At 40.3% G+C, this 27,873-nt stretch overlaps 1 protein-coding gene across 4 annotated transcripts in view; it reads right to left on the bottom strand.

Moving 5' to 3' along the window:
* Positions 1-27,873, bottom strand: part of LOC105205369 (RNA-binding protein Musashi homolog Rbp6) — a 594,533-nt gene that overhangs the window by 284,184 nt on the left and 282,476 nt on the right. The gene's annotated exons all lie outside the window — the stretch shown is intronic.

Raw genomic sequence — 27,873 nt, forward strand, 5'->3', positions numbered from 1 at the left:
CCCCTCTATCTCGTATTTGCTTAATGCATAAGCAATTTCCGTGTCGGAGGCGCCACAGACAGTTTCCTATAATAACCCACTTACAGCGACCCGACGATGAACTATTGTCGCGACTCGGCCAATTCCATCCGGAATTGCGACTGCCGCACAATCGCAAGACACCTCGAGGCATTTTGACCCAGAAAACGAGGCGTGCTTCCGCGCGCTGCAAGGACAAACGAAGCGAGGGAGGGATGCAAACAAAATGGAGGGATTTTCGTAGACGTTTGGAAACATAGTATCCTCAGATCAGTAACCAGAGGACAGTACATACTCTGCTCGAGGTAAATCAAACGGCGGAAATGGGAGATATTATACAACGTGCTGGTGGCTAGGATTCGTAATAATCACAAATCGACCATAAATAGTTTAGATTTCCGCTTCAAAGCGACGAAAATACATACTGACCAGATATACAGATGTCGCATGATTTTCTTATCACTTTTATGACCTTGTTTCTTTTTAAGTAAGGATCGTCTCTGTGAAATATCGAGTTTTAAATTGTGTTTCCAATGTGATTATCATTCCACTCTATAAACTTTTGAACAAGTAATAGTAACGTAAAAAACTTGATAATGAGCACTTTCGCTTTAAATTAATGCAAGAAATATTAAAACTTAGAAATTCAGATGCGTTGAATGGTGCATTGGAATGAAGAAAGGAAAGTGAAATAGGAGAATTCTCTGACCGAGCGACAGCAGTTTTGCTATATCCTATCAAAGATCGCTTTTACGGGTCGTTGCGTTCCACAAATCGGCCGTCGGTTTCATTGGCTCCACACCCACGACGACACATGGTGGTTACGCATCGCTGCGTTTCGCCTTGCGGAAGCGACGGGTTTTACGCATTTCACAATAAAGAGGAAAAGACGGGAGTGAGCGGAGTGAGTAAAAAGAGACCGAGAGAGAGCGAATGTGCAAGCGAAAACCGTGGAATCGCGACGAGCGTAATCAACGGCATATTAAGCTCTTTGCACGTCAAACTTGGTTGAACATCCCCTCCTCCCCCCCCTCCTCTTCTCCTCTACCCTCCGTCCCGTGCCTTTCTACTGGGATTCATAACGCAACTCATCAGGCAAATGTACGATCGATATCGCGCACCAAGCGCGAGGGAACTGCTACCGCGCCGTCTAATAACCCTGCAAATATCGTATCTTAACCCGATTCTCCCTTTCCACTCCGTTGCTCCCTCTTGTGCAATGGTTCCATCTCCACCCCCGTCCTGGTCGAACGAACGCGGCTATCATGTTTGTTCGGTCAATGTGACGGACGTATAGTGCTACTCCGGATGGACGAACGGTATCCCGAATCAATAATCGGCATGCATGCGGAGGATATTCCACTATCGGCGGAAAATGTTTTATAATGGCAGGTTCTTTCGACGAGTTCTGAAATCGATTCCTTCCTTCTATCGGGCTTCTATCGAAGATAAGAACCGATGTAATTTCAGCAAGTTTGGATCTCGGTGCCTGCATGTACACACAAAAAAATCTTTCGGCGTAACAAAAATGCGACGACTGTAAAAGGAAAAAAGAAAAAAAAAACAATTCTCGTAGCATTGAAAATTGAGTTCGCCGGAATTACGTCGGAAGCCGCTAAAGCCCGGGGCCTATTCGCCTCGCGGCCGTAACCGAGCGGGATATGCATGCACAGGCAGAAACGCAATCAGCGAATTCATAAGACACTAATGCCGTGAATCGCACGTGGCGGACGATGGACGATGTGAATAGCGCTAATCGCTCGTCATAATAACAGCCGTGTCACCCTGTTACTCGCGCCGGGGTATTATCCGGCGATAATCAACGGCCCATAATTGCGGGGTACTCCCATTTACGGGGTTAATTGTTCTGCTGCGATGATTATCGCTCGTTGTTACTCGGTGTGTTTTACACCCTTAACGGTCAGCTCGCGCGGGAAACGTCACGCGGCTGTTTTCTTACGACGTCCGCGATACATTAATTGCCATTATGAACGCTGCCATTATCGCGAAGCGCATCGCGCAATCCGATCGCGCCGATCGCAGCCGATAGCGTTTAATAAATCCATTTGTCAAACGTATGTTTCGTGCTCATTAAGATATATATGAAATGCAAATAATGAGATAAAATAGTCAGATTTATATTTAGTCAATATGTTTATACTTGGAAAAAAGCAAATATTTTAAACCCTAAAAAAAATTGATATATTTTTAACGAACTATCTTTTCATTTAAAACCTTCGCTAAAGAGATTTAATTAGCTTTTCGAAAAAAACAAACTCCCGGAAAATAACGCAATTTCACATATCGCAAATTTACTGCTGTAAAAGGTAAAAGGGATAAACATGCGTGGGTTAAACATGCGCAATTGCCAGCGCCATTGAGTGGGCTGCGGCGGGTCCGATTTGTTATTTATCAGGAATCTTGTCGCCGAGAAGCGGCCACAACTGTCCGGCGTTGTTCCGTTTCAGGGTTGGCGACGTCCAAGTTCATTACGGCGGTCGGTGTAACCGTTTCGCATATGCTCCAGCATCGTTGGGAATCGGGGTCCCAAGGGGTCCTGCACGCTGGTACTCGCCTCTTCGCTTCTCCGCCGCCCTCTGACCACCCACGCGCCCACCCCTTTTCCCTCCACTATCCCGCCAACGATCGCCGCAGCCAACACATTTCCCGGTACGCGCGTTATGATATTGCTATATTATGCTAATTACGCAGTGGCCGCTCACGGTCAATGGTGCATACTAATGGCCATAGTCGCGCAACGAGGTGCCATTGCGATTGATCAAAGCTGCTCTGGTTATGCTAATTCAAGCTCAACCTGGCGAGCGCGAAGCGCAGAGGGCGGAGCGATGGAGGGTGGATGATGGAAGATGATGGAAACGCGGGAACGGATGATGACGAGGACAAAACAATTCTGCGATATCAACGAAATCATTATATTGTCATTTTGTCACTGCAACTTGTTAGTACGCAAATATCGACAATATTGAATTAAAAATGCGCAGAATTCATGTACTTCTGTGACATTAATGTTAAACAGCGGAACCTGTCACAAATTCATCGTAAATCTTGTTCTGTGAAACTTAACTGGGCAGAAAGCTGAATATCCAATATATTTAAAGCGTTTAAAGATGATCTTATTAAAATATTACAAGTTAATATTTTAAAACCGAATAAAAAAAAGTCCAACTTAAAAGTTTATAAAATCCCAATATCCATTTGAGATTTAAAGAGAATAACATTATGTTTTTGATTTCTAGAAGATGCAACGAATCATACAGGATATAAAGAGTATACCATATGTACTTTTCAATCTAGTTGAAGCGTGTTACGGGGAAAATATTACGCCGACCGTAAAGTTGTAAAAGCTGCTTTAGGAGATATGCAGGATGATAAACAATCGCCATTTCCATCTGTCAAGAATAAAAAGAGAGAAAGAAAGAGAGGCGTATATGGATGTAGGAAAAAAGTGCGAGATAGAGAAGCGAAAGGTGGAAGCTCTCTGACAGGAGAAATCGGAGGAACGGCAAGGTAAATGGAGAAACACATCAAGACGCGAACAAAAAGAGCTGATACTTTGTGCGGCGTCATTCGAATGTTTAATTAATACGTGAAGTAACTTAATAACTAATAAGTCGCACGACGCCATCGTTCCTTCGTCTCCGCGCTCGTTCAACGAACACAGTGTCACCCGGTGATTAAAGGCTAATTGAAAATGATGATGACAGCGAAGAAGCAGCATTCTACTTGAAACAAGACAAAGTTCCACACTTTGCAAGTACAGTGAGCGAAATCATCAACGTAAATATAAGAGAGCGAGACAGATATATCGAATAAACAAATTTATAGGAAATACGAAGTTTCGTCTCTTACTTTGTTGAAAAATTAAGATTTTCTAAAGCATTTCTCTCTCTTCAATATTTTCGCGAACTATAACTGGATGCATTAATAAATTCCACCTTCGGTTTCAGTTCCATTTCCATATACCGTGAAATGTCATAATTTCTTCTGCATTTTTAATAAAATGCATAATAAATGTCAATATCTTCATTTAATCGACACGTTATTATATATTAAAAACATCGAATGTCATTTACTGTTGTACGGAAATAATCGCAAATTTCTCGGAAATGGCAGTAAAATTTTATTTTCGAACTTTTGTCCGCATGGATTAGCGATTTCGTCCACAATTTCGCCTCGTGTGCGCTATCGCACTTTTCACGATTTCCAACTTCCTCCTATCGCGAAGAAAAGTGGGCGTGTAAGGCGAAGGAGACGGTTAATGCACACGAAATGGAAATTTTATGCGAACACATTCACAGGTTCGATAGGTGTGTGTTCTCTCTCTCTCTCTCTCTCTCTCCCTCTCTTTATATTAATAATTTCTGTTGCTGGAATTTTTAGTGAAAACCAGTCTAACGTGTTTCGCAAGCTAAAAAAAGTAAAGAAACAAGAATAGAATCTGTACGTTTATAAAATGTTTAAAAACTTTTTCATAATATTTATAAAGCTCCCCTCTTATTTACAAATTAATCTTATAAAACATTAAGAGTAATCTCATCTAAATAAAAGCATACACATTATAAAAAAACATAGATTTCAGAAAAAAAAAACAAATACTTAAATATCACACATCTAATACAGTGATGTGTCAATGATTAAAGAGATACTAATTTATTTCCGCTAACTTACGAAATCTTGTAGACTAATCTCGAGGAATGGGACAAATTGGGACTATAAACCCAAGTCTGGGCGAGCGCAGCTGCGCTCCACACGAGGTATCCAATCGTCCCTGTACGACTTTTATAATGAGTCTTCAGGCTGTTACATGAATAAGGCATTAGGAATAAATTCGCCGTAAAGACCGGCGGATTATATCGCTCTGGATATTGCGTCCTCGGGACAGTCTAGCTGATCCACCGACCGCGTAATTTGAGCAGATTCACGAGGCCCGATCGATCGGGCGCTGCCTCTTACCGACCAGGTGATTTTCTCCGTGGAACAAGCGGCCCGCGTATATACCGTGCGAGGCCAAGTGTAATCGCGTTTACGGCGTCGGTCGAATTCCGTACGCGGAATCGGGCGGTAAATATTTGAAACGACCCGTCATTAGGCATTAGGCGAGCCCCACCGGCAGGCCGCTCTTAAGCTTCCGGTCTCAAGGAGGAAATCCCGGCCCCGAGCTCGCAATGCTCGGCATTCGTGCATCCAACAGGACACGAACACGCGCGGCACTAACGTCTGCCGTGGTCATTTCAGGGGTCACGGAAAACAAAGGGGGAGATCGATGAGGTACAACAAAACCCGCTACGAGAATTGCCGCTAAAGCTACGGATCTCGAAACGGCATTAAGCGACCAGCGTCATCGTGATCAATGCGATGATCCTCCACCAGAATGTTCTGCACGAGGGTCCTTTTACGAGGGAGTTGCATACGACGTTTCGCTAATACAATAGCAGCATCTAAAGCAGCGTCTAATTTATGAATTTGGGACTGTATGATTATTTATAATAAAATCTAATTTAAATCGCACGCATAAATACTTCTTCACACTAAATTAAAAATTATACGTTTCGCTATATCGTACTGGCAAGATTAAGATTGCGATACTTTGCAATATTTATCCAATTGACAAAATAATTTTATGTTAAATGTCTAAACATTTCCCAAATTTTGAAACTATACGCTTTTGTCTATTTCTGTGATTGAGTTGATTCGAGGATGCACCTTGTTTCAAACGATTACTGTACTTAAACTTTTACATTTCTCTTCTTGCATCTTGATATTCTACTCCAGATTTTTAAAACATCTTTCTAGTTTGCGAAAATAAAACAGAATTTTTTCAAAATTCTCACGAAACTTCGCGTGTCATCGGCAATAGACGCATTAGATCTCACTGCGATTGGAAGTGACAATAACCAATTGTGCCGCGGCAAGAAAGCAACGGGTTCCATAGGACAACGAATCCCATGATGTTTCGCGCGAGAAAAGTTTGATTCGTTTTTCCGGACCGGGTGCGGATGCGAAAGGACATCTACGTCACCGACGTATTTTACGCAAAGTTTCCGGGCAACGGCAACAACTTCTATTATCTCGGAATTCCTCGTATCGAAAGTCGAGAAAAGAAGAATGAGGATCGCGCGGTGCGGAGGAGGCTCAGGCGCGGGAATATACCGGGAGAAGACAGCGGTCGAGAGAGAGAGAGAAAGGCGAGGTCGAGGGTTAGACAGTTCTTGCACTGTCAATAACACTCCCCCAGGGCGTGATAGATTGGCCCACCCTCGCCATCCGGCCACCATTTATCTACTTTTTGTCGCACACACTTTCGTCTCGTGGCCACCGTTGCCATCGGCGGTACCAAGAGTGTTTACTGCCGCGGAAACTAGACGAGAAAGACTACTACGGACGAAACACCCCCGCGCTTCTTCTTCAAACGTCCCTCCGTCAAATGCTCGCTGGGGGAATCAACATCTTTGACCGAGAATTGGACCAAAAAGAGATGTAATTAACAAATTCAAATTAATTAGCGCAAATCAAATTAATTACCGTCCTACGCTGTTTGGCTCAGATCCAGAATTAAACAACTTTGCATTTTCAGTTTAACTTTAATTTCTATGACATATCAAACTCGTATTTACTCTTAAAAAAAAAATTATTATACAACTGCAAAAAAATAGCGCATACAGCTTTAATATCTCACAAATAAATTTTATATAAATCATGTAAAATATACATGACGGAATTATATTCTTTTATTTAACAATACAAAAATCATTTTCGTGCATTAAATTGGAAAACTTGTCTAAACTCGCGCGTTAAATATACAATTAATGTTATTAATTAAGATACAAAATAAACGTGATGCTTAATAATTTGCAATAATTAAATTTACCATATCTTGCATTATGCAATAGTATTAATTTCTTAATCTTTAAATTCAATTTTTGGAGCATATAAAATTATACTCTTAATGAAACAATTTTTTTATCAAAACCTTTCCCACCAGAAGTTTGCGAAAAAATTAAAGACTTCGACTAAGTTGAGCAGGAAAAAGATTTAATTATCCAATCCGAATTGATTAACACGGTCGCCCTACTGTTTCAATCGAGCCAAAGACTAAAAGATGATTCAATATCAAACTTTGATATTGTATTTAAAAGTAGAATCAATCGAGATAATTGCAGCAGTGCGACAAATGTGACACTTGAAGATATCAAGTGCCATATTTGTTACATTTCCAGTGATATTTTCCGTTTCAATTCTCGTCATGCACAATTTATTTTCTCCCGCAAGTCGATCAAACGACAATCAGATCGTACAACAAAGAACATCCACCGAAATTAAGATTCGATACGTCCGGAGATATTATTGAGATCAATTTCGCGGCATAGCCACAGCAATCCGATCCCATTCGCGTGGACATTGTAAGGGGATATCCGCGAGATAACTTCGCCGACTTCGATCCTCTTCCCGATAAGAAAAACGAAAGAGATCTCTGAAAAGCCTGAAATTCATTGGCGAATAGTTACAGGATACCCGACATTCCCGACGTCGGCGCGGTCGAATCGCGAGAGGGAGGCGGAGGAAAGAGGGGGAGAGAGCGACGCCGATTGAAAAAGTTTGCGGGCCCTGTCTCTTTCATGCTCTCTCTCTTTCTCTTTCCGCGCCTCTCTCCCACGAGAGGACTAGGAGTTCGCACAAGACAGATAGATGTCCCTCGAAATATCGAAAGACATAGACTGTAAAGTAGAGAGTTCCGATAACTCAAACGTAAAATGTTCATCTCGAGAAGAAATCAAATTATAAAGAGTCGCGCTTATAAGATCTGCCGCCTGATCTCCGCAATTACATTTAATTACGAAAGAACTTGTCTCGACGTATCGATTTCTTCACTCATGGCCCTCGCCCTTTTCAAAATCTCCCCTATCTTCCTGCGCGTATCATCCCCGAGATCCTTGCGGTATTTCAAGCCCTACTCAGATTATACTTCGCGTCGGATTAATAAAACTTAACGAGCTCCGGGAAAACATCTCTCTCGCCCAATTACGTTATTTTCCTTAAAGTGCACCTTCATCTTTCACTCTCTGCCTGTCTCTCGTACAGTGATTTGTTTAGTTACGGTAAAAAATGTTGCTCGTACCATGAGTACGTCAAACACATTATTATCATCATTATTATTTGATATTTGATATTAAAATTGTGCATGTAAATATCACTTTTTAAAACACTTATCGTCAATTTATAAAAATTAATTCTATACGTGTGATTGCACATTATTCATCCTCTCAAAAATATGTAATAAATATTAAGTAAAAATTCTCTGTTTATATATTACATCTGAATATTATATCTCTCATTTTGCTCTACTGTGAAAAATGTAGTTTTTATACGCGAGAATATTGATTTTTAGGATTTGGCGATAAAAGCGATGAAAGCAGCATGCGTGACAAAAGTAGCACACGTTTACGGATAATCAGGATGATTACTTTCCCGACGAAATAGTGCGAACCGACGAGAGAGAAGGCGATAGAATTCATAGACGGTGGAAATGGTAGGACGTCGGTGGAACGCCAAGTTGATAATTGGAAATTCATGAGATTCCCAAACTAAGTTGTTCTAATCTGTTTCATCCCTGCACGACCATCTGACCTCACTGCGTGGCCGCAAACTGTGAAAGATTAGGAAACGTCGCGCTTCCAACATCCTCCATTCCTATACGTGTATATTCATTTGTCCTAGAATTGCTCAATAAAACGAAAGCTATCAGCTAAATTATAATGTACTAATTGTAATTGCAAAGTAGTATTACCTCGTATTACTTCGTAAATAAATGGAAACGTATTAATTAAATTCGGATAATTTGTTGGAACTGTTATGAATCTTTAAATAAATTAGAGTTCTTTTTTAGTTTTGTTTAACATAAAATACTAACCCATACACCACATTCATATAATATTCATATTATTATAAAATTTAAAATATTTCATCATCACGTAATAATTCTGTTTTAAAATAGAAATTGTCAACTAAAAGGTATTATGTGTTAATTAATATTCACACGAAATATACTGATGCAGCTTATACTTGAATATTATAATGATGTTACATTTAGAAACGAATAAAATCTACGTCTAATTCGCTTAAAATACACTAAATACGTTACAGTTGATACGGTGCAGATTCCATGTAGAAAATTTTTAGTATTTTCAGAATGCACTAATGGTAAAGTATAATGTCGACGCAATTAAGCGCTCGTATCGAGCTATTCGCTCTCGAGGTACAAGCGAATGACGCAGCTCGAAGTTCAGTTCTTTCGTAAGGACCTTCGACCTCGTCGAAGTTAAGAACTCGGAGCGGCAGTCAACGGTAATCTCGGGAGGATAATGGGTGGTCCGGGAGTGTATTGTGCGCGTCTTAGCCGATTCGCAAACGAGAACAATGGTCCGGGCGTAGGTTAATGACCAATCTCGAGAAGGCGGGCGAAATTTCGACGTTAGGTGCGAATCGAGCCGGCGACTTCGAGAAGAACTTCCATTGGCTAACAAGAGCTCTTCTCAAAAGCACTCGAGACTTTTAAGATAAAGTTTTTATTGATGTTATATCACTGAGAAAGAATTTTCTTTGAAATACCTCCATGGGTATTGTTACTTGAATTATATACCTTACGTCCTACATCATTCGCTGTTCTTTTTATAGAAATTCTTCAATCAGTTTAGTATTTATTTATATCTATTGGAGAAATATTTTTGAGTTATCGTAGACAAGAGAGAGATTTTATCAAAAAAAGCGTAAGGAATAGAATAAAAAATAGAAATTTTCTTTATAATTAATTCCAAGTAAACTTTCTCAGAAATTTAATTTGAGAATTAATTACTATGTACTTTATTTTAATGACTTTTATAACTTTCATTAGCGCGATAATTACACGATTTTCTTCATATTTTTAATTTTAGGCAATTAATTTCCACAAACTTGAAAGTAACACATGAAAATGTTAAACGAAAAAATCTTTTTATCCGTATCGAGCAAGAAATGCGCAGTCTAAAATTTTTCACAAATAGCAAGAAATTGAGGAATATTAAGAAAGGTTTAAATTTCAAATACTTTCATCAGAGGCTACAAGCTCCGCTGCATAAGAAACGCTCTTAATCACCAAGCAGATGTGTGCCAAAATTAACTTCCGACTTAAATTAGATGATTAGACTTTCCTCGGGAAGAGCTTGCTCCGGAGGTCGACCGAGTCGAAGACTTAATTAAGATCTTTAAAGGACTCGGGCGAAGGCCATCTCCCGATCAAGCGCGGTCGGATTGCGCGAGGTAATCGCGGCATCTAGAACGGTGGAACAGTGCGATCGGCTTCGGTGAGGAGGGCTCCTGGCCGAAAGAGATAGCAGCGGTGCAATTAAGCGTTTAATCTGAGAAGTTCTTGGCCAGATCGGGACCAAGAGTCCGGGGACGCCGCGTTCGGACGCAATTACAGCGAAGGTTATCGTCGCGGAGCTTCGACAGCGAGATCCGTGGGGCAGGAACTCTGAGTCCAACGAGTTCCCTCATCCGGCCGGCAGTCGGATCCTCGGGATTCCCCTTCCATTGTGCACGGAAACTTCGGAAATGAAACTGGACAGCGGCTAAGGCTAAGGATTTAATCGAAGTACACCGGACACGGGACGACCTAATTTTCTGACGACCGTGAGAGATCCGTAACGCACTCAAGGAGCGGTTGGCGTTTCCGCACGGACCGCACCACTATCTCGCGCCTGATGTTCGGTACCAGAAACGCTCGGGAAACTTTCGAAAGCACGGTTGCAATCGCCGGCTTTTACTAAGTTGCGGACCAGAGAGGAGCATTTTGGATTTGGTGCGAGGAGCTCGTTAAAGAGTCGCTAAGACTCGTTTTAAGCTGCCCGCGAAGAAACTTTTAATCTGCACGGGTGTTTCAGCTATGAAGAAATCCCGTGAAGACTTCGTTTGCGACTTGATTACGAGATTAATTGAGATTGAATTAAAGTAACACCAGCCTTAAAGTAAGTTACTATTCTAATTGCTAGTTATTAAAGTTTAGCATTTATTTGCTATTATATAAGTTATCATATTAACTAATAATTGCTATTTATATAGAAAAAATGTTATAGAATCAATCTTAATTATTTTATTCGGTCTTATTTGGTTTCTTTCTAAATTCATTTCCCATTTTTTTTCAATAAGCAATAATACATAATATTACGTAGCAAGTGATAAAATAATTAAACTTGTCAATGAATGTCGATTGTAGCACAGTTTCTATTGTTCGCAATAACCCAATAGATCTCTCGTGTGCGCTATTGAGCTTAAGAACATGGTCAATAAGAAAGCCATTTTCTGCTTTCAGGTACCTCCGAGGTATTATCAAGGGCGAATCGTGTAGATGCGCCCTTAGCTTTCGATTCTTCTCTATTCCGGGACGATCGGCGCGCGGGAGGGAAGGAAGGCGTAGACGAGGAAGCGAAAAGGAACGAAACGAAAACGTCACCCTCGACGACGCCCGCAATCGTCGTCTTATTGGTTCATCGGAATCACAGAGCGCTCGGTCCGACCTGACCCGGCCCGGCCCGGCCCGGGATCGCGTGTTGCAACGTCGATTCCGAAGGGATGGAAGCGGGCCTCGGTGCCAGTCGGTGTTCCTGGGACGGGTTCGGGGTCCCTCCCAGGCCATTGGTTATTCATGAAGCCCCGCTTCGAAATTGAGAGACACAACGAAGCGTTACCAGGGATAGTCGAGCTATCGATTGTCTGGCAGTTACTTCAACGAATACGCCCATTTATCCGTTTTCCCCGTCTCCCGATTTCGTCCGCAACTGAGGCGAGATCGAGAAACGTCACTGACGTCTGATCGTTTATGCGCTCCTCAAATGTGAAGAGAGAAAACGGATACGACTGTGGTACATAATAGTGAAATAAGGACCAATCGCAAAGTACTACTTGTTAGTCAAAACTCTTATTTATTTCAAACTCTAACGAAAGAATAGAATTAATAAAATAAGATGCAGAAATAAGCTAAGAAAAAGCGAAGAGTTGATGATTTTAATTTCACAGTTTTATTTCTAAGACATAGACAACAATTATAATGTGCACAAGTATTTAAATTTACCTAAATGGAATTAAATAAACAATCTGTCTCATCTACCCGTTTTAAATGTTACTTCTGAGAACTTTTTACAATACAATATAAAAATATCAGATTCTATAATAAGAGTAACAATGTGATATACATATATATATACCTTTTACAATAAAAATTCCAATATCGTTATGAAAGTCAACGCGTGTGCCAATTCTCTATCCTCTTTATCCAGTTTGTGGGTAAAATTCCAAAACAGACAAATAAAAATGTAAATATCTGGTTTCTCTTTACCTGACTCGTACAATCCTGCTATTAGAAGATTGCAGAACTAACGGATAATCTAATCGTGTATCGTTCTAAATGCGAGACATTCTAATGCGGATAGAGTAATTTCCTGAATAATGCAAGTCTCTTCCGTGTATATATTCTTAGCTTTTGCCGTTCCAGGTACACGGAATGGCAAAAAAGCCTACAGATCGCGTGGACTATACGATAATAAAGAAATCAGGTTGAGGACAAAAAAGAAAAATTTCGTAAAAACACTATACACATTTTTGAACGACAGCAATTTGATGCTTTGCGCTAAGATTTCAAACTTAGATTACACGACATCCGTCGCAATAAAAATAATTAGCGCGAACAACTGTGCTATTAACAGTAATCTCATTGCCACCTGAACTTTGCTCTATATTAGCGGTTTATAAATAAGTTCGCCGATTTCGCCAGTATAAGAACACTTACGTCAAACAAAGCTAAAGGTCAAAAGTACCGCCGTAAAAGTACTGACTGTTCGATGCCGATCAAAATTTTAATGTTTGTAAGTACCAATAAATCTCGTAATGCAGTAAAATATTTGTTGCATCCGATAACAACCGCTTAAAATTGGATGCGCGTCCATAAATTTATTCGATCAATTTATTTATCTCGTATCGATTAGTTGGTCAAACTATTATATAAGATCTTATCGAATTGTACTTTTCCTGTTTCTGTTGAAGATCTCATTTATAACTTCGGTTATAATCTAAGCATGAGAATACGTTCTAAAAACATATCGAACAAATAATTGATTCGATTTACGATGCAATACGTGCAAGATTATTCATGAATCGCAGTTATTGATACGAACAATTTGATAATGATATCAATAATCTTTTCAAAACATTCCAAAATGTACAAATAAAAAATGAAATATAGTCTCTAGATAGTCTCTCACTTTCTCTTTCCCCTTTCTCTCTCATTCACATTAGTTACTTGTAATTACTTAATGATAATAATAAGGAATGACAATGTATCCTAATTTCTGCGTCAAATACAACAAAATACTCTTTAAGACGTGTCATGTCGGCGAATTATTTTCCGGTGGATCCTGGCTTTCGTAGGAATATCAATGTCACGGAATTACGACCGTCAGCGAGACCAATGTAAGGCGCATTCGTGTCCCGCGAAGTGAGCGACTAAGTGATTGCCGTCAGTGGGGGCTTTCCCACAGGAGCGCGTTCTTATTCTGCAATCCGGATGTGACATTTACTATCAATTTACGACGTCGCGGACTGTTAAGCACGACCCGCGACACATGTACATATGTAGGCGTGTTTTTACGTACAAACACACGTGCGCCTCGTAAAGGTTGCTGTGTTTCTAGTTCACATTTTTAAAATACATTTACTTTGATTTCTTTACAAAATATAGACCTCTAATTAATTAACTCTTAGTAAAATGCGCAATTACTGAAAAATGTTATTGGTTAATAATTTTCTCTTAATATTATAAAATATATTGACCTCTTTACAAAATATATATATGTGTAAATAGACGTTTCAGCGTATAAAGTTTTTAAATTAATTATAAAATAAACCAACGCATAACAAGTAATGTTTATACTCTTCTTTGCGATATTTAATAAATATATAAAATATACATTATGCGTTTTTCAAGTTTTATATAAAATATATTTTTAAAAATTAATATTTTGTCAATACATCGTAAACATATTTTATGATAAGACGATAAGATATAATTCCGCTGATAAAAACAATAACAGAATTGGAAACGGGAAAACGTCTAACTACATGCTGTTTGTAACTACTTACAATACAGTTCGTACAACAGTAAATTGATTTACTTGTCATACACATAGCAGCAATGTTGACACAATTTCTTCGTATATTTTTTTCTTATCTCATATTCATTTTTAACCAATTATCTTTCAATTAAATAAATTTTTTACTTTTATTGCATCCATTTTTGATAGTCGGTCTTTTCAAAGTCTTTTTTTAGAAGGTTCGTTCCTTTCTCCTTTTCATTCCTTTTGCCTTCCCCCTCTTTCTCTATTTTGCTTTATAAACACAAATTATATAAATTTAAAATTAAAACATAGATAATTCTCTTAAATTAAACCTATACACTTTTAATTTGTTTTATCCGTTGTAATTCATCAAACGAAAAATTTACGAAATTAAAAGGAATGTATAGACTCGTAAAATATACGGTTCGTATTTTACTATTCGTGACAAAATTGTAAACACATTGATACTTTTTCAGAGAAAAAATTTTTTTATGCACTACAGCTGACATTTTCAGGATGTCCATAGCACATCACAAAAATCTGTAAAATCTACAAAAAATTTGTTTTTATAATCTTGCAATTTTTTTCGATATTAGATTGACACAATTTTTATTAACATTAAGTATTTATATATTGGATTAAAAAATTTTATTACTCTATAATTTATTATTCTTATTAATTATTTTTACTTTAACTGTATCCAACATGTTTCTGAATGTCGAGAGTAAATATTTTTGATTAAAATAAACTTATTGATTAATAATAATCCAGATTTGTAAAATTGATCTTACATTTATAAAAAGTATGCATAAAACATTTATATCATAAATGCTGAATATTGTAATTTATTAATAATTCGCATTATTAATTGAGAATTAATTTTAATATAACATTTGTGTAATATTAATGTTGCATATTTTCATAAATATGTAATTGAAAATCATATACACTCAAAAAATTTATGTAAAATTAATATGTCGATACATTTGAGTGTGAGTTTCGAGGTTCTAAATATTATAAAATTAGAGAAAAACAAAAAGAGAAAAAGAGTGTGTGTGTGTGTGTCGACATTCAAATCTATCACATCAGGTAAAATTTTGATTAAATTTCTTATATAAAACAGATTCGGCGAGAAGCATGCATCCTGCAAGATCCATGCGGAAACAATATTTCGCGTGATACGTATAACTCGATTACAGATCCTCGATTAAGTAAATCGTACGTAATTAAGTACGCGGCAAGCACGCGTGTCGACGGAGTTCCAACGAATCGTTCAGCAAACCGACGCGACGTCGCGCGCGCCGCTGCAACAGCCGGCTCTGTGTAAATGAGGACATTATTGCGATTAATAATTTTTCGGAATTAATTATCGCGCACCGGAGTTCGGGCGGCGCGCGCGTAACCGGCGGCGATGATTGATGGGGGCTCCATTATGAATCGCGCTGTGAAATTAATCGCTTCCTCCACCTCGTTCCCATCCCCCCGCCACTACACGCCACTACCCCGTCCGCCCGCTCCCTTGACCGCGCGACGGATTACGAATGGACCGATGATGAATACGCGATTTCCAGGTTCGCCCACGGGGCCTACCCATATCGCCGGCACGCACCTGCCTTCCGGTGCAGACGCAGTTTTTTCTTCGCTCATTAAATATTCATTATAACCACGCCGCGCCGCGCCGCACCGCGTGCGGTTCGCCGCCGCAGTTTTTAGCCGAATGCCCTAATTCCTATGGTATTATTCTCAAATTTCAATACACACGCGTTTTGACGTATCGCACCGTCAGAATTTTCCCTGGAGAACCGCGCGATACTCTCGAGATATACTAACTTCATTTATTTAACGGAATCAGAACTGAGAGTATCCTCGTTAGTATTTTAACTATTTGCTGCTTTATCATAATTCATATTAGACGTAGGAGGTGAAAATGTCAGAAAAAATTCTGTTGAGAATAAATTAGTTCCAAATTAAAAACGAAGCCGTGACCTAAAGGCGACGTGGGAAGCCCTGGGACAGTCTGTGTAGATGGAAGTAAAGGGGTGGCGTGGCGTTGCAACGCGAGGGGATTGGTCGAGCTCATCCAAAAGCGCCAGGAGATGCACAGGGCGGTTAGGCAATTTTACGCTCTCCCAGTTACAAAAACCATTTACGCTTAAATGCCCTCGCGTCCCCCAAAGTCCTACAATCTCTCTCTTTCCCTCTTCCGCCTCCCTCTCTTTCCCTCTCTCTCTCTCTCTCTCTCTCTCTCTCTCTCTCTCTCTCTCTCTCTCTCTCTCGTCGACCGCCACCGCCGCCACTCCTCTCGCCTCTTTGGCGAAAATTCCGCCTCGCCCAGCTAGACGTGACACGACGGACGGGCAACCTCCGGGGGGTTTCGGTAGCTTGCAAACGTCCAGCCGGGGAGGAAAGGGAGGGGGAGAGGATTGCACAGCCTATGAGTGTGTACCGCGATCGAGAGGGAGTCGCATCGATACCGAAACGAGATGTCAGTAATCCGTCGCGTTCTTTGCGCACGTCGGACTCGCAAAATTGGAAATGTCGACTGTACGATTTACAATCCGGTATGTGTCGCAGCGATTAACCCTCCAATAGGCACGTAATTTTTGTTCGCATGCTGAATGAATAGAACAGGCTGGGTGATACGTATACATTCTCCATAGCATCAGCTGGAAAAGGGTTAATCAAGTGTCACGCGATGTAGAATAAAACGAATTTACTGGAGGAAATTTAGTATTCTACACGAGGTGACTTTAATAATTTGCTTCTACGTTGCAATTCTTTTTTGATCTGTTTTGAAAATACAAAAATAAAATTATGCTAATTTGAAAAATTACGATTGCATGAAAAAAAAATTTGTAAAAAAACTATTTCAATGGAACGTCAACACTTCGACTTTGCCAAGAAACGTTACCGCGACGGAGTCAAAATCGCAGAAAATTTTTCCTGAAACGCAATTGCAATTTTCAAAGCACGCATGTTCAGATCAAGAATGAAGAACAATTGCCCTTTTCAATATGCATCGTGCAATTGCAGCACAGCTATAAAGTTTCTACCTACTGCCATCTTCTACCTTCAAGCTCTTCGCAAATTTCCATCGCGGACGGAAAGCGCATCGGCGGACAAATTTCGATCCCGATCGTCGTACATGGCGTATGTACGAGATTGCGAAAGACGCCATTTCGCGAGACAACTGCTGCACGCTCAAGCGCATTACGGATTGCGTCCTCGTTTTGGTACATCCTATCCCTCTTTCCCCTACCCTCTCTCTGTCTCTGTCTCTCTCACTTACTCGCGCATCCACCGCATCCTCGTCTCGCGCTCTCGGGATAATCCGACCGATTACGTTATGCTTAAATATTTATCGGGCTGCATTAGGGAAACATGAGCCCTCTCTATGCATGGGAGCGCAGCACGTGGGATAGCCATCCCTTTCGCGCCCTCCGATCCCTCCTGCATCCGCCGCCCCCGTTGCTAGCTCTTCGGTTCTCCGCGCTTCTCGCTGCCTCTTTTAACCCTCTACCCCGGCCGGTCTCCTCGCTCCCTCGGTCATTCCGTCGCAGGTATCCATCCGCTTCCTCTGTCTCTTGCCTTCTACGTATCTCTCTCTCTCTCTCTCTCTCTAGCCCTCTTTTCCCCCTTTGCCACGTCACGACTTCGCCGACACGCGTACACGTAGATCGAGGCACACCGCGAACCGAAAACTAAATTCTCGGCAACGAGCCCGCCGAGCATGGTCCCAATTACGCGGTGCTCGCGGGACGAAATTGAACGACCGCGACGTTTTTCGGCTCCTGCGGCGACGATCCTACAGTGGATATAGAAGAACAAAATGGGACAGGTAGAAAGAGCGAGAGAGAAGGAGAGAAAGAGAGATGTATCTATTTATACATACTAGAGCCCCTCTGAGGATAAACATGATAAAGTTCAAGCAATGAATAGGTAACGTTATTACTCGTATCCGACCAAACGTGCATAGAAACAAAGGAGACTCCTGAAAGTTCATGTGTGATGAGTAGGGCGTTAATTTTGGCTGTGATAATTAAGTGCGTCTCTGTGACAATATAATTTTCAAAATTTCGCAATTCCATAAGTGAATAAAGTCGCATAAAGTAATTCATGCATCTTTTGGTTTATAATGTAACAATTTTATAAAATATAATATACGAGAAACAATTTCATGTAAAATATTAATTTCTATGTGTACAATTAAACTAATATAAAATACAAATTTCAATTTCTCGTAACAAAATGAGTAATTCTTAACAAATAATTTTTTAACAATAAACTGTTAACATAATAAATATAATAAACAAAGAAAAAAATCTTTTTGTGGATAAATGAAAATTATTGGTTTTATAATAAATTCGAGCAAATTTCTGAAAATTATGACGTGCACAATTCGCTATACCAATTCTGCGGTAAAACAAATATTAAATAGATCAAAATCGTGTTTGCGCATTGTTGCTGTGCACGCAATCATCAGATACGGCCGTAAACATCTTTACTACGATGGAATATAATGCGAGGGTTACTCCTTGCGCCTGAAACGATTTAGGAAGGGGTAATATTTAACGGGTACGCTAAAGTCGAACCGGACGTAGATACGATCGCGTTATTCTAAGTGCGGTCGCGATAATTTTGCGTGTAGGCGAGAATAGAAGCGGCGGCGGGTCGGTAGGAAAAGGGCCGCGGCGGGTGGGAAGAAGGGTAAAGGGTGAGGGCCACTCCTGACTTATCGTCCCTCGTAAAGGAGCACGGAGAACGGCGCGGCACAAATTCGGGACACAAAGCGCCGCCATTTCTCCCAAGGCCTTTCTTGCTGCGTTCTCTATTTCGCTCATAGGGGCAGGGGAAGAGGAAATGTTGACTACACAGAAGAGAATTCTCTTGTAGGCGCAAAAGGGGGGTGGTTGCAAAAGGCAGATGAGGAGAAAGAGAGGAAAAAAAAGAAAGAGGAGTGGGAGTGAAAAACGACAAAGTTAAAAAATCAAAGTATTAAAAAAATGAGAAAAATGTATTCTGATTTCTGTTGATTTTTCGATAATTATGACGCAAACTTTTGCTCAATGGAAAATTCATCAAATGTCTTTTTTTTTACAACTTTAATGAAATCAACGTTAGAGACGTGATGATAATTAAAATTAAAACATAATTGAAATGAAATGAAGAATACATCTCTCCGTTATTCCCGTGCTCACTTCCACGCCTAAATCTACTTCGTTAAAATCGTTTATGTTCGTGCAACTCGCGAGCTATTGACATCTCGACGCCGAAACAACCACCATTCCGCCCAATTTCCCTCCTACCATTTGCGGTCGGGAGAAAGTGCGAAAGTTTTGAGACAACGTGTATACAACGAGAGCGAGAGAACGGGGAAAAATAGCAATGGAGAGCGGGAGAGGAAGAGAGGGAAAGGACAGAAAGGCGCGCTTTGACCCTAGGTATTCATGAGCGCAGCCTGCCTGGTGGATTAGCATGTGAAAGAACGCTTTGCTCCGTCGCTTTCCACCCTGTGCATTCCCTCTCTCTGCAGCTCCCCTGCTTCTCTTTGCACGAGAGAGCAGCCCTGCCGTCTCATATTTTTCGAGGGGGGCCACCGTGACCAGGACCCCGTATATTCGACCGTCGAGAAATGCTCGAGCCTGCACGTTAATCGAATACCCTCCAAATCAACGTAGAGAGAAAATGCACCGCGGAAGAAAAAGCTCGCGTACTTTGAAGCTTCCAATGTTCTCTCGCTATCCATCAAACGTATCGTTCAAATCCCTACGATACTGAGCATTTTATTTTAAACGTAAGATAGTTATAAATTTATATATAAATATGTAAGAAAATATTTAATACAAAAGTATTATCATCATATATCATACATACAAGTATAATTCTTATCTTTTCCTAACTGTATATATCCATAATTCCCAAGATATGGATAAGTCTGTCATTTTATCAACTCTCTTTAAATTTCTTAAAAACTGTCTGTTAGATCAGAATAAATAAATACGTCTGTCTCGGCTTTTTAGCCGAAAAAGATGCGAAAAATTGCTGAGGAATGTAGTAGATTTCGGTCGCATCTTCGGCAACGGTTTTCGCGGAAATATGACTTCGTCCGTGGAAAGGCACTCGACGTTGACGACTAGGAGCTCCATCGGAGTTTTAATCACATTACTCGGCTACGACGAGCGAGCGTGTCACCAACGCTTTTGCTTCGATCTAATCGAATGAGAGGGGTCTTACGCCGGCATCAACCTCGTATTCGCACCCCGTTCCTTCTTCCTCCTTCCTCCCGCTCGCATTACCGGCCGGATGTATAAATGCGAGCAGTGATACGTCTACGTCTTCCGCCTTACAGAGTACGCGAATGCGTGCGTGTGTAGCGAGGGAGGGGGGTCTTTTGAGGATATTCATGAGGGGATTACCATGTGAAACGCCTAGCCGAAGCTCCTTCTCTTTTCGTCGCCTCGCGCCTTCCCTCCCCTCGCTCCTCTCTGATCCTTTCCTTGCACCATCGCCTTTTCTCTCGATTCTTCCTAGTCTTGAGCGACCTCGAAGAGTAACTCGTTCAGTTATCGGAATAACTCACGGCTCCTCGAGTCGCGAACCGAGTCTCGCGAACGAACGAACAAAAATGGCTGACTTTAGTGGCACAGTGGAATATGTCCATTTCACGTTTTTCAGGGAAGATATGAAACGGGATCTTTTTATTACCTTTACGTCACAGAGAAGCAATTTAAATCGCTTATATAACCCACATTTTTCAGAATTCAGGAGAAAATTATGAATGCGTAAAAAGATCGAGTTTATAGGGAGAAGTTGGGAATTTCCCTTGGGCGGTAATGGCGACGGCATGCTAATAAAGACGAAAAAATATGATAAAATGAGAAAAGAACAAAAGTACGAAGGTGAATGGCAAGGATCTTTCGGGAATTTGAAACAGATTTCCAAAGAGTAGGGAGAGAGTGATGGAGTAGTCCAGGTTAAAATGAATAACACTGAAGATTGACGGCAAATGAATTCAGATGTGGCAAGAAGATTTAATTCATGATGAATTTGCCATTTGGGAATAAACAACGACGCATTTGATATCATGAGAATAAATTTATTTTGAAAAATCTACGACCTTATAAATATATGTGGCGTGTCAGTTCCGTTAAAATGACATATGCAGCTCTCAATTAGAGACAACTGTAACACCATTGTTCTTTTGACACGCCCATACATGCTCTTTCATTCTAATAGTTTTCAATAATAAAATTACTAAATTCAAATTGTTAAATAATAAAAACTATGAATATTTCCTTAAAAATATCTTATTAAAAAGACTGTGTTATTATATTTTCATCATTTTGAAAGTTTATAGAAATTTAATCTATAAAAAATATATAAAATTTATGTAGCTAAACTATTTAACTATTGAACTTTTTATTGACAAAATTTTTATTTTCTTGAATATAATAAAAATTAGACGTCACGGATAATTTGATCGACAATTCATGTAAAGAATGAGTTATATGAAAGTTTAAATTATGTAAGCAGTACGATAGCAGCAAAATGGGAGAAGGGGGGATTTAAAGGAGTATAAACCATATTTATGAAGGATTTATGTAGGATTATAGGTAGAGGAAGAGAGGGAGAGGTATGATATTTTCCACTAAGACGTGCTTTTAAAGGAACATCTACGGAACTTGACTGAGAAATGAGGGGTTGGCAGAAAAGAAGTTGTTGATCTGAAAGAAGGGGCCGATCAACGAGAAAATAAAAGCGTAGGTGATCGAGAGAAGAAGAGGGAGAGAAGATCGGTGCTGTAGCGCGAGCAATAATCCGAAGAAGGAACATCTACCGAGAACGAATGTAATTTCCGAATAAGCCCAGCGTTGCCGCATGCGCTAGACATTGGTATAAAATCAAAGAAGTATATATCCAATATCCATTCTCGAAGAACAGGAACGATCGAGGCCGATTGTGCGGATCGAGAGCATCGTCTCAAAAATCATTCCAAGTTCAATATATTAAGGTAACTGACCCAAATTACTACCGCCTTTTTCAATTGTAGTATTAGAATAAAAGGTGCAGCAAAAGCGTATAATTGTATGAAGGCTAATAAAAGCGAGTAATTGTAGGATAGTGTAAAAAAATGCAGGGCCAATGTAGTTTTACATGTATATCTTTTGAAAACTAAAAAAATATTGAGAGAGAAATTCTCTATCTATATATTTTTATATACTTTCTAGTAGAAACCATTTAATTGCTATACATATTGAAACAAATTTAAAATATGTATATTAGAATACAAAAAAATCAAGATTTCCGCAAAATATTTATTAAAAATTAATACAAGACGACGAACAAGTTATTCTAAAATAATTTTATAACACGTTTCGTGGTACTAAAAAAAAAAAGGTAAAAAAATTGTTGCACACGAGGGATTTGTCAGCTTTAGCTCTCGTCAAAAGTCAAATGTATTTATCATAAAAAATATAGCTATTACTTTTTCATATGGTCAAAATATCGGCAAAGAGAATTTAAAATGCTATTTCAAGCGGTCGGTCGATCCTACTGCCACGTGTGACGAACGAGAACCACGCTCCGCCTTATCAACATGCATTAGGCAGTTCTACCCGACTTACCCGACTTACCCAGTACTCGTCGGGTTCTTCCGCAAGCACCCTCGGATCACGCCTCACCCTGGCTCGTGCGAAATGTCACGGCACGACGCCCTTACGGCGCTCTCCCTCGAAAAGCACGACAGATTCTTAAACGCGTCCCAATTTGTCGACAACGAGATTCGCTCGCTAACGCTGCAAAAGCTATGCTGACACTTTGCATATTTAATATAGAATACACAAGATGCTCTCCGTGACTTTATATCGCAGCTTCAAGATTCTAAAGCAATTTGAAGATGAAAATATCATAGGAAGGCAGCATTGTTACCTGTTGTACGTAAACTAGCAATCGTGTACCCCTTAATATAAATATAATTAAAAACTAATCAACGCGCATCATCGAGTTTCTGAAAAGATGTATTATAAATTATTTAAAAAGCAATTCTCATGTCTATTATTAATGATATCTAACTGTGGCACTAATTAAAGCAGCACGTTTAGTCATTTTAGACTAAACACTCGTACGAAATCACCAACATCGAAATGGAAGCAGAGTTTTGCGGACATTCTAGCTCTCATTAATATGTATTAGACAACTCGGCCGACTTACTCTTTCATTGTCCGCACGCTTTGCCGATCGGTCGCCTCGAGTTCGATTTGCCTCTTATCACTCGAGCACCCTATATTCCCCTTGTACCATATTCTCTTTCTCTCTCATCTCCCCCCCTCTCCTCCCTTCCTTCCTTTCCTATCTCTTCCATTCTCTATGAGGCAGACGACTTCTTCGCGCAATTTGCGTGAAGAAAAAGTTTGATTACTTTCCTAAGCGCGTAGAAAGAAAGTAGGCTAGTGTTACGAAGGGAAGAACTCGATAAAAAAATGAAAGGTAAGTATAAATTTCTAGTTCGCTCAAACCGCAATTTTTGTCAAGAACAAGACATTCCATTTTCGTAATAATAGTAATGTCGATAAGTTTTGCAAAAAAAATTTAAAAAAAAATTATTTTTATTTTTCAAATATTAAAATATAAACTCAAGAGAGTAGGTTACGCTCATATATTGTTACTAATATTATCGTAATAAATTCATAATAAAATTTACCTTCGAAGCTTAGCTTCACCTATTCGCATACCCAGACATTTTTCAATCACTACTAAAGAAAATAATAATTCAATGCTTGTCAAGGAGTATTGTCTTAAGCACTTCGTATAAAAATCTATGTTGTAATTGCATTTCGTCGCTTTAGCACAACGACGCTCACAGTAAAAAGATCCCACTTCTCTAGCCTTTTTCCTTTAACGAATTCCTTTTCCGATCGCTTTCCCGCCCTCGCTCTTCGTCGTCATTGTCGTGCCGCATTTTATAAGACCCGTGCTCGATCGCAGCCTCTCCGTCTTACTCCAACTTTATCCCGCTCGTTCCTTCTCGCTAATCCTGCGCGTTTATCTGGCACTTCTGAAAAACCGGACGGATTAAACTATCGAAGATTTTCCCCGCGACTAGTTTGCCATTCTCGGCGTATCAAATCTCCTTTCGTAGTCTCTTCTCTTCCTATGAATTTCTAACTTACTCTTGCGCTATGATAAATCATTTATTTTCCTTCAACTTAATCAATTTCTTTGCGACGTTTATTTTTAAATTTACATATGGAAATAATAGTTTTTTTTATTTTTTATTTTATTTTTCTTGATATCAGTTTTCGTCTCATTATCTCTCTTTCTTTAATCTCTGTTCACTATTTTAAGAAAATTGATGTATATTTGAGGGACCTCATCGAAAATTTCAGAAAGACAGCAATCATGGAAGAAACGGATTTAGGTAAGTCCTTGATATTTACGTGTACACGTGTTCGTAGTGACGACAGGAATATAAGGTGGCACGTAAGGTCAATCCTTGCGAATGGCTCGAGAAATTTTCACTTTGCTCGGGTTATGTTCGGCGCAGCTCTATTTCTACTCCTTTTCTCTCACGTGCTGACAAGTGTAACAGAGTGCAAATAGGAAAGAGAGAGAAAGAGAGAGAGAGAGAGAGAGAGAGAGAGAGAGTGAGTGAATGTAAGGCAAGGAGTGAGAGAATTTATCGACTCGAGGAATTGTCCTGATTTCCCTCTCCTATGAGATTGCCCCAACTGCACACCTTTTCAGCGATTGACAAGACCAACCCTTCTCTTCCTCTGCTTCGGATTTTTGCTGCTCCTTCTCTCCTCACATTCGTCCTCCCTTCTCGAGCGCTCTCAATGCGCTCGTTCCTTCCTCGTTGCCTCAAAATTGGATGACACGAGAAAATTCACCGTTTCCCTCGCGTGTGCGTTTCTATTCTCTTTCACGGTCACCTTGTTCGCTGTTCACGGTCCTCTTGCCTCTCTGTCCTCCGATTTTGCTCTCAACAGCGAAGACCGAAGAAGGCTCGCCGCCCAAAATTTGGGACGTGCACGGAGCCAGCGATATTGTTTCACATTGCGCGAGTTTGCGCTCCCCCTTGGGGTGTAACTTATGAAAAGCGTCACCATCCTCCTCCGCGCGCGTAAAACGTTTATTAAGTCTCTGCGAAATGAACTCGAGAGACGCTTACGGATCTTACGACGTACGTGCGTATATACGAGGTGTTCCGAAAGAATTTCAGAGGCCCTGAATTCCGTGAGGACGTGTCCCGTTGAGAGCGTGGATGAAAACGTGTTACATAAAGCAGTAATACCGCAGAGTTAGAACAGCTAATTTAATTTTGCCGCTCGGAAGTGAACCAAGGAAATGTCACGAGTTCAGAGTATGTCCCACAACGTGCAAGCCGCGCAAGTGACATTGACTGATCTAGTTTCAAGATATTAATACATCTTAAGGAATCTGTCTTTCCATAGTAACAAACTCTTTCTTTAGACTCTCGAATGTTGTAGAAAATATATAGAAAATTAAAATTATTTTTAAATCCATATCTAGTTAAATTTTTAGACACTTTAACACCTTCTTTCCATCTACTCTTATATTTAAAGCAATTTTATATGTGCATATACACACCTATACATTATATGTATATATTATACATATCACAGAGTTATAAATCCATCCAAAAAGAACTTTATACGACTGTGATGTTCTTTTTCGAAACAGAGAGTTGTTATTATATAATATCTATCATGCAGTCAAATTCCTATTGTGCTCTGCAGAGAACACGCCGTGCACGTAACAACGGCGACAGCAGCAGCAGCAGCTGCTGCTGCTGCTACTGCTGCGTGGTTCTGAGACGATGCCTGAGATTCTACGCTTCAAGAAAGTTTCGGGCACCGGTGACGCACGGCCATGGCAAAAGTTATCGAGCAATTTGCCTTCCACTGCAAGACGAGCGTGCGGACGAAGCTGGAAAGAATCGGAGAATAGCGAGGGAGGACACAAGAGTCTGACTGAATCGCTATCGTAGTCGAGGTCGTAGTCGTAGTCGTCACCGTCGCGTTGCCGTCTTTCGAAACGACGATGGCCGATGATTTCTAACGTACGTGTACCGAGTTCCGAGAACTTCCATCGAAATGTTGACTTCTGGTACCCTTTGAATTTTAAATGACGAGCAATTGACAACCTCCGCATCATTTGGTCTGCTCTAGCTTTATTGACGTAATGTGTAACTTGAAACCAATTGCGAAATGGCCCTTCCGATGTCTCTTCGCAAATTCCAATCAATCAACGAGAAATATTGCTTCGTTGCTTTCATTCTAATTTTCTATTTTCATTCCATTTTTATTTAAAGCTCAAACTCGTCATTTAAATATTTCAATTTAAGCAATTAATTGGTATAAAAAATATAACACAAAGTTTCGAAAGGAACATCTAGATATCTATGTCCTTTATCCTAAAATATCTTTTCTTTGTTAACTTTTCATATTATCTTTTTAATCGCAATCGTGCGATCAATATTCTTGCCGATTAAAGTGAAATAATATAATACTAAATTTTTATCACCTATCGCGGTTGCGATAAGCAGTCTAATCAAGAAGGTTAATGCCATTTATATTCGAATTATCTGAGATAATGTTTGTTGACGTATGTGTCAAGAAATAGTGTTATTTTATGCATAGTCTGCGGACTGAAGTACCTCGACTATTACTTTACATATAATTTAAGTAGATAGATGATAAACCCACATAGCAACCCACTTACAATTTAGATTATGCATGAACTAGTATTTTACATACTATATATCTAGATCGCTGTTGTAGACACGTATGTATCCTGATATTTTTCATTGCATCCGTTTAACCCTTGATCGCTTGTAACAAAGAGACAAGAGCTACCGATTGAGAACATAATCAAGCCTGTTAATAAACAAAGCCGTCGAGCGTGTCTCAGGAGGCTTGTCGTCGTATGACTTAGCATGTTATTGCGCCCCAGCCTTTCATTTCCATCTATCACAGAGGAAACTGCAAACGAACAGGACGTACGACCAGCAGTAGTACGTCCAACCTGCTTTGCATTGGAAAAGGACCTTTCGCAGGACACACGGTCCCGTCGCCGTCGTCCCGAACAGTAATCGACGTGTTTTCTATTCGGCGGACGCGCGCGTTGGTTCCACGGGAGCGAAATTTTCGAGCGATGACAGCACGAATGGGACGTGCGGGGCGGCAGACGGTCGGTTTCGACACGGTAGGAGACGTCCTAACGATGCCAGTCTGCAAGAGTCTGACTACAATCGGCCGAGGGAGACGGGGGGAAGGGAGCCAGAAGACGGAAGGAAAAGGAACTGTATTACCCAAGTGGACGTCGTCGACGATCTGGTGTGTTCCGGGCGTCCCTCGGGAGACACCCGGGTCCACCCCGGGACGGTAATGGTGTCGCGACTGTGCGAACGCGCCAAGAACCTGGCACCCTGCCCGGACATACAAGGCCCTTCCTTCCTTCGTGACGAGCTTGTTAAATTTATCGAAAGCGTCAAATTAGGGGGGAAGCGAGCGTTCTCTCCTTCGATTTCCTTCTCTCGAGTACCTTTCCTGACCTCCCCTTACCCTCCGTAGAGATTCAAATCCAAAATCGCAAATTTGGGAGCAGTAATCGCGCAAAGTACACGTTTACGACAATAAATCTCGACAGGAGTAAGAGATCGTTTTAAAAC

Source organism: Solenopsis invicta, chromosome 7, assembly GCF_016802725.1.
Source record: "Solenopsis invicta isolate M01_SB chromosome 7, UNIL_Sinv_3.0, whole genome shotgun sequence".
NCBI lineage: Eukaryota > Metazoa > Arthropoda > Insecta > Hymenoptera > Formicidae > Solenopsis > Solenopsis invicta.